Source organism: Aulostomus chinensis, chromosome 10, assembly GCF_037954235.1.
Source record: "Aulostomus chinensis isolate RoL2024-O1b breed Wild chromosome 10, RoL_Achi_v1.0, whole genome shotgun sequence".
Classification (NCBI taxonomy): domain Eukaryota; kingdom Metazoa; phylum Chordata; class Actinopteri; order Syngnathiformes; family Aulostomidae; genus Aulostomus; species Aulostomus chinensis.
In genome coordinates this window covers 16,622,648-16,630,809 of record NC_141329.1, presented here as the reverse complement: position 1 = coordinate 16,630,809, position 8,162 = coordinate 16,622,648, and the positions used below count along the sequence as shown (strand labels likewise).

General features: G+C 42.1%; 1 long non-coding RNA gene across 1 annotated transcript; it reads right to left on the bottom strand.

The window, feature by feature from the left end:
- Nucleotides 1–1,230: 1,230 nt before the first annotated feature.
- On the bottom strand, nucleotides 1,231–7,640 carry LOC147254525 (uncharacterized). The gene is made up of 3 exons (XR_015118061.1): nucleotides 7,580–7,640; nucleotides 1,615–1,762; nucleotides 1,231–1,511 (listed from the first exon to the last, which is right to left on the bottom strand). It is a non-coding gene; the product is annotated as an uncharacterized LOC147254525 (long non-coding RNA).
- Between the last annotated feature and the right edge of the window lie 522 nt (nucleotides 7,641–8,162).

Genomic DNA, 8,162 nt, shown 5'->3' with positions numbered 1-8,162 from the left:
TCTTGGGATCCATCAAGAAAACGGATTTATCCATGTTCCACTCTCCAGCAGCTCTTAAAATGGCACCAGCCACAGGTTTCCAAGTAAGTCCTCTTGGTCAGTCAGCAATTTCTGAATGAATTGCCTGCGGAAGGCTGCTGTCCTGCTTTGCAAATGAACCAGCCCTTGAACTCCTTCTTCTTTAGGCAAGTATAGGACCCCCTGAGGAACCCAGTGTAGTTTGTCACAGAAGAACTCCAGCAGCAATGGTTGGATTCTTGACAACAGTTTTGCAGGAGGGTCAACACAGGCTATTTTATGCCACAGAAAGGAAGCCGCCAGATTATTGATTACTAAAGCATGTCCTCTGTAGGACATCTGAGGTTTAAGCCATCTCCATTTATCTAAACGGCCTTTCACTTTATTAATGAGCCCTCCCAATTCTTCTCAACAAAGTTTGTGTCTCTAAGACAGACTCCTAGGTACTAAACGCCACCTTTTTTCCAGGTTAAACCACCTGGCAAGCTTGGTACCCCCCCCCCCCCCCATTCCCAAACAGAAAAGGCATCACTTTTTGACCAGTTAATTCTTGCAGAAGAAATTATTTCAAAAACTTTAGAAACTTCAAGTACTCTATTGATATCATTCATCACTTAAAGTATATCATCAGCATAGGCTGAAAGATAAAAGGTATCATTGCCATTGGGGATGGATATCCCATGTAGAACACTGCGAAGTTTGTGCAAAAAAGGCTCTATGGCCAAGCTGTAAAGAATGCCTGACAAAGAACATCCTGGTCTCACCCCCCTCAACAACTTGAAGGGAACGCATAAGTCACTGTTGATTTTAAGCATACTTTCAATGTCATATACAGTATCTTAATTTTGTCAATACAAGCTGCCCTGAAGCCAAAAGCATTGAGTGTCTTCCAGAGATAGACATGCTCAACGTGATCAAATGCCTTCTCTTGATCAATAGAAATAAAAGCTGTTTTTAAACCAAAGACCTTGGACACATCTTAAACATCTTGAATCGAAGCTATGTTGTCAAAGATTGACCTGCCAGGAACACAATAGGACTGATCAGGATGAACAATTTCTTCCAACACTTTCACCGACTGGGTGGTGAGTACTTTTGAGAGCAGCTTGTATTCAGAAGCAAGCAAAAACACTGGACGCCATGACTTTACATCACTGAGATCCTCCTTTTTGAAGAGTAGGGTGAGGACAGCTCTGAAGCAGCTCACTCATAGCAACCCTCCAGTTAAACTGTCACTGAGCACCTCCAGCAGATCTTCCTTCAAGTCAGGCCAAAAGCTCTCGCAGAACTCCACTGGAATTCCATCCAAACCAGGTGCCTTGCCGCTCTCGTGCTTTGTGTCAGGAGTTCAAAAAGCACATAACTGAACCCACAATGAAGATCGACAGCGAAAGCGCTTTATTCGGGCACAAAGTTCAAAAAGAAAGGACAAACAGAGGCAGATAGAGGACAGGGCTGGGCGAGGCAGAATGGAGGGCAGGCAAATAGCAGGACTGCAGGAAGGAAAAACAAAACAGGTAAGTCGAGGCAAAAAAACTCATGGACCTGAGTCCAAGGAAATACTGAGCAATCTTTAGAATAGCAGCAGAGCGTTACCACAGAGGTTGGAACAACAAACTGGTGATGAGTGGAGGAAGAGACTGGCTTATGACTGCTGTTGGTGTGGAGAGTGGAATCAGGTTAATGAGCATCAGGTGTTCTGAGGAGGGTAGCTGCAGTGGATCCTGGAAATCCCCGCTCAGCCCTGGGGAAAACAAAAAACATGGACACGGAGCAGGAGTCCACCGAATCAAGGCAGGATCCTGACACTTTGGAGCTCCTCAAGGGTTATCACGCCACAGAGTTGCTCATTTGAGTGACCAGAGACTTGTGAAATCCCCTTAAAGACAAATTTCTCAGCCACCAGGTTTTCTTTATACTCGCAAGTATACAGTAAAGTTTAGAATAAAATCTGAAGGCCCTTTTACAAAGTTCAGTTGAATCAGACAACAGGTCACCAACTTCAGATTTTAAAGTGTGAATAATGCGCCTTTATCCATTCTTTTTCTCAAGATTAAAAAAGTATTTAGAAGGCATGTCCATCTCATTCACACTCTGATAGCGCGATCAAACCAAAGCCCCTTGTGTCCTTAGCTCCAGCAGGTTAGCCAATTTAGTTTTCTTTTGAAACAATTTGTTTAGTAGGTCTTGGTTATTTGGAGACTGAACTAAAGTCTGAAAATTAAAAATAGCATTTTCTAAAGTTTATCTTTTGCTATATCTCTAGTGACATTGCAAGTATACTGTTGACATAGTTGTTTAATTTGTATTTTACCATATTCTCACCAGCTTTGTAATGATTTAAAGCCTTCTTTTCAGACCTGAAAGTAATCCAAAAATCTTCTTTAAAGTAGTTGTCATTCAGCAACGCAGTATTAAAATGCCAAGAAGCACTTTTACACTTGATCGAATTAATAAACACAGAACACATAAGCAAGCTATGGTCTGAAAAGAAAACAGGAACAATGCAACAATGCCTAAAAGTATTTAGGTGATGCCTTCATGCATATATGCGGGCAAGTCTCACAAGAGACACAGAGCAGGCATGTATATGAGTCCATGGATCCCCATGCATTTCCCTCCATACATCAAATAGATCATGCGTCTTGACAAACTTGGTTAGTTTTTTTATGTGAGGCCACAGGAGGCCCTAGGTGATTCCTATCAATGTTTGTTTCAGTGCAGTTAATATCACCGCCCAGAAACACGTACTCATCATTATGACACTGTCCCAGAGTTGCATCCAATTTATCCAAAAAACACGTTCTATGCAACGCAGATGTTTTGGAGCATTAACACATATAAAGATGAAAACAGAATTCTCAAAAAGGGCCTTAACTTTTAAAATTCTACCTTTCAGGATTTCCTCGACTTTGTATGAGTGGGGAGTAAACCTATTACAAAATAAGAAGAAGAAGAAGAAAATAAGACAGCCATACCCCCACTAAGGGATGTGTTGTGACTTAAAGTAACGAAACCATCCCATTCTTTTTCCCAATCAGTTGCATTATCTCATCCGTGTGAGTTTCCTGCAGGAGCAACACATCTACCTGTTTTTGCTTCACAATCTCAAAAAGTTGTGCCCTCTTTTGACTCTCCCTGGCTCCATTTAGATTGAGAGTATTTATAATGAGATTACTCATGAGGAGAGAAAGAAAAAAAAACAAACCACGATCACAATCAGCAACTTGAACGTTTAACACATTTTTGGTAACCCAGAGAAAAAGTTTTATTTCACTGACATCATAACCAACAGACCAGTTGATTTGCAAAGCGGAAGATGCGCCTCCCTGTTCGCAGACAGAAGCTCCTGAGTTGCTATCAAAACCTGTGTGTCATGACCTGTGTCTGCCTCAACTGTGTTCATCCCTGCTTTCTTGTAGGACTTTAATTCCTGGCTTTTCTTTCTCTTTATGGGCGTTTTAAATACCTCATCAGCATCTGTGCCAACAGAACATTCATTCAGCGCAACATTACAACTTTCTTGCGGATCATTGGTCTCCCCATTTTTGGTTTTATTTGATGCAGCATCACCATTTGAAAATTGCTCCTTGTCCAAAAACCTAGAGAAATTTATTAGAGTTTCATTCGAAGCGCTTTCATTCTGAACTTGTGCTTCCACATTGCTTTCTTGTTGTGTCACTGCTGATCAGGACGGCTCATCAAGACTCTGTCCCTCAGCAGCAGCGTTTTCTAAAACTGCACTGCGCTCTTAAGCGCGGCTATCTGAAGCGCAAGTTGTAGCGGTGTCTTCACTGGCCCTATTTTCAGTCTTTTTGGGACAATTCTTTACAGTGTGTCATCTATCGCCACAACTGAAACAACGCAATGAGTCCATTGTCATGAACACAGTGTAATCAAAATTGTTAACGTTAAACTTCAGTGTGAGGTTCAGATCCATGCTGTTATTGTTAAGAATCATGTGTATGTAGCGTCTAAAAGACACAACGTGTTTAACAAGGTCGGATTTAGCTCCAATCAATATCTTCTTGATTGGGGATATCAATTTCCCAAATCAACATAATTCCCGACTTAACATTTTATCGCTGATGAAAGGTGGCACATTTGAAATGGTCACCTTTTGAGCAGGGGTAGAAAGAGGAAGGACAGGAATAAACAGCCCATCCAGCTCTAAACCCTTCTCCACTACCTCAGTGGCATGGGATACAGTTCTCAACTATGACATTGTTGATCCTAGATGCAGCTAACACATTTTCATGTCCAACAATGTCGCCTACCAATACACAGCAAGAATCAACACTTATCGGCAATACCATTTTAATCCTGTGGGGTCGGGTAAGTGACTCAAACAATCCTGCCTCTGCGGTCGCCATGCCTCCCAGTTTTAACACTGACCAAGCAACCAGTGTAAACAGAAGCACAGAAACCTAGTTCATACAAAAAATTAAAGAAAAACGCATGTACTGACAAAAAAAGAAATGAGAAGATAGAGTTCACTCTCACAGGCCATGGTGGACCCAACTCACGCTCACCACAACCACTCCTTCCACTCACTCCCAGCATGCACTCCGACAGAGAGACAGAGAAAGAGAGAGAGAGAGAGAGAAATTCTTTTCATTACTAATAAGGGAGTTAATGAGACAAAAGTCACACTGAGAAAAAGGATGATCTCTCTTCAAAAGAAATCATTCCTAGTACCAATAGGAAGCATTGCACTGCAGCATGGAAGAGGAGAGAGCCACAACAACATCTTTACAATCACTGGATTGTGGGTCATAAAGCTCAAGATATTTCCGATCGCAACAACTAGTCTCTCCTTAACCATTACTTAGAGGTTTGTGAGCAAGCTGGCAGAGAGAGCTACAAAGGAAGCAGAGAAGATGAGCTGCTATGGGAACCATAATGTCAAAAAACAGCTTTGATTGGATTTTTTTCAGGATGCAGAGAATCTTGGGCCACATGGCAACATGTGCCCACCTGTGCATGCAATCAAATGTAATGCTGGCTATGATGTTACACCAATCACACATAGGCACATTGATGCCACAGTTATACACACTGGTGTAAGCATGCTTGCTGCTGCAGCAACAGCAGCACACACAAAATATTTGATTCATTATGTTTAAGTTTGCGGGACACTGTGGTGCATTAGTTAGCACTGTCACCTCACAACAAGGAGATTCTGGGTTCGAGCCCTGACTCAAGCATGGGTTCTTTCTGTGTGGAGTTTGCATGTTCTCCCTTTGCTTGTGTGGGTTCTCTCCGGGTACTCCAGCTTCCTCCCACAGTCCAAAGACATGCAAACGGGACAAGGCTAATCGGATACTTTAAATTGACTGTCGGTGTGGCTGTGAGAGCAAATGAGTGCCTGTCTATATGTGATGACCCTGCAATGGACCGGAGACCTGTCTAGGGTGTACCCTGCCTGTCATCCAAAGGCAGCTGGGATAGGCTCCAGTCCCCCCACAACCCTTAACAGGATAAGCAGTCGAAAAAGGATGGATGGATGGATGTTTAAGTTCAATGTTTAAATGGTAATCAGTCAAATTTTTATATAGTGCCTTTCTACCTTAGCCTACTCAAAGCGCTTTCCAGTGTCGCCTCATTTACCTATTCACACACACTTATGGTAGAAGCTGACATGCAAGGTGCCATCCTACCCATCAGGAACAATTAAAGGTTTGGTATCTTGCTCAGGGATACTTCAACATAGTCACCAGAGGAAGTGAGGATCGAACAAGTGACCCTTCAGTTGCTACACTGTTGCAATACCTTTGAGCCATGCCAACCATGTGTTTAACTCAGTACTTGAGTGTTTTTATCACTAAATACTTTACCATATTTTGTTGATTTGTTACTTGAACTTCTAGTTGAGTAAATATGACTCTCAGGTAACACTCATTTCACTTCAGTAAGTATCTTGGCTACTCTCCATATTTAAGCAGCTATGATATTGATCTGCTGTATGTTTTTCTATCCCGCCCTTTTAACAGCCAAATCCTCTCTGGGATTAATGATGTTAGCTTTGTTGCTCAATCAGAACTGACAGTGTTTAGATGTTTGTTAACTTTGGCCTTTTATTATCTGGGCAGTAGGGCTAGTTGATGCACATTTTACAGACTGGTCTGTCGAGCCTTTAGTTTTTGTTGGTTTCCTTGATTTAGTAGCAACTGCAATCCATTTTCCTTTGTTGCTTGCCTCTATCAGTTGTCTATAGTATTGAAAAAATCCTGGTATTCTATGGCAGCTGTATGTTGTTTCCCTTATCCGAAACACCTGTAGGGTTGCAGCACTGAGTTTATGTAGAAAAAACACAAATTGTACCACAACCATACTAGTTAAAGGCTTTTGAAGCTGCAGAGATGTCTGCAATACACTACAGAAGGCCAATTAATCAACATTATTGAGTGCGTACGCTGGTGTCCCCCATAACTCTTCTAATGTTAGCTAGAGTCTACGCCTGCAGCCAACTGTGGAGTATACAGTTGGGTTGAATTGATAGTTTTCTATGAATAAAGACAGTGCTCTGTTGGAGTGTTACAAAATATTGTGTAGCTGCTGCAGCACTGCACATATGAAGGATGGTTTAATGGTTGTACAGCAAGAGACTACTATATACTGTAGTGTGATTCCCTTGACCAGGTGCGTGTAAGTGTGTTTGTGTGCGCGTGTGTGTGAGTGTGTGTCAGGCTATGAATTTTATTACAGCTCCAAAATAGACTCTGGCCCCAAAAGCCCAAACCTCTACACATCTTCAATTTCAAAACGGTGGAGAGAGGAGGAAGAGTGTGTGAGTGTGTGTGTGTGTGTGTGGGGGGGGGGGGGTGAATCGGATGTGGTGGAGAAAAAAAAGGAGCGAAGCGCCCAAAAAAACAGCAGCAAAGGGGAGGATAATGAAAGTGAGCTGATTCAATCTTCAAGCACCTTACAAGCGTTTGCGTCAGGTTTCTTGTTTAAAAGAAGAGGTCTCTGAGAGGATGTGGAGGAAGAGAAACAGAAGTATGGCAAGAGGTAGCGGGGTAATGTCCACGACACCCCCCTCCACAGTCTTACTCTCTCACATTCTTCCCTTCCTTCTTTTTCCAAACTGTAGTGAAAAGATTAAATTGTTTACGAGTGCGAAGCGCGGCTAGCTCGAGCGGATGAGCCAAGAGCGACAGAGATAGACATTCTAATTCGCAGCTGTACTTAGCGCCCGGGTCCCTGTGTGCAACCACTAATTCTTTTATCTGGCTGCAACACTCCGGGCTTCAGCCACATTCAAAAAAGAAAAAATTTTATATATATATATATATATATATATAGTTGTAGTAGTCATTGCAGTATGTTTTTTTTTGTGTGTGTGTGTGTATATATATATATATATATATATATATATATATATATATATATATATATATATATATATATATATATATACACACATATACAAACATCCACACAGAACTGTAAACACACCAACAAGAAGAATACAAATGGAACGGGTTAAAAAAAAAAACTTTTTTGTACGTTATTTCTCCAACTGTACAACTGATAAAATAATCTGTACTTGAATACTTACTACTATTTTTTTCCTCCCACCATTTTCTTCATCCCCCAATCTCACAAAGAAGGGCCGTCCGAGTGCAGTCTTAACCCTTTATCTTGTCTGAGCAGAAAGACATTGCCAGCATCTCTGTCTATGTTGGGCTTGAGGGGTGGGGGGTGGAGTGGGAGCATGTGTGTGAGAGCTTTCTAGTGTGTGTGTGTGTGTGTGTGTGTGTGTGTGTGTGTGTAGACTATGTGTTAGTATGTGCTGGGGTTGAAAAGCTTGATGAAAGACGAATGGACTGCAGGGTGTGTGTGTGTGTGTGTGTGTGTGTGTGTGTGTGTGTGTGTGTGTGTGTGTGTGTGTGAGTGAGTTTGTGTGTTTGTGCACGTTTGTGCACATTTGTGCATGAGTGTGGTGGGGGATACAGCATGGAGAAGAATTACTGTTATCTCCTAGGCAGAAGAGGGAAGAGGGGGGAGATAAGAAACTGCTGCAGCCGACAGAGAGAGAGAGAGAGAGAGAGAGAGAGAGAGAGAAAGAGAATCAGGCTTGTGAGAAGTCATGTTTCGATGGGGGCCACCGTTGTAAATTTGCAGGATATTCAGAGCGGGCT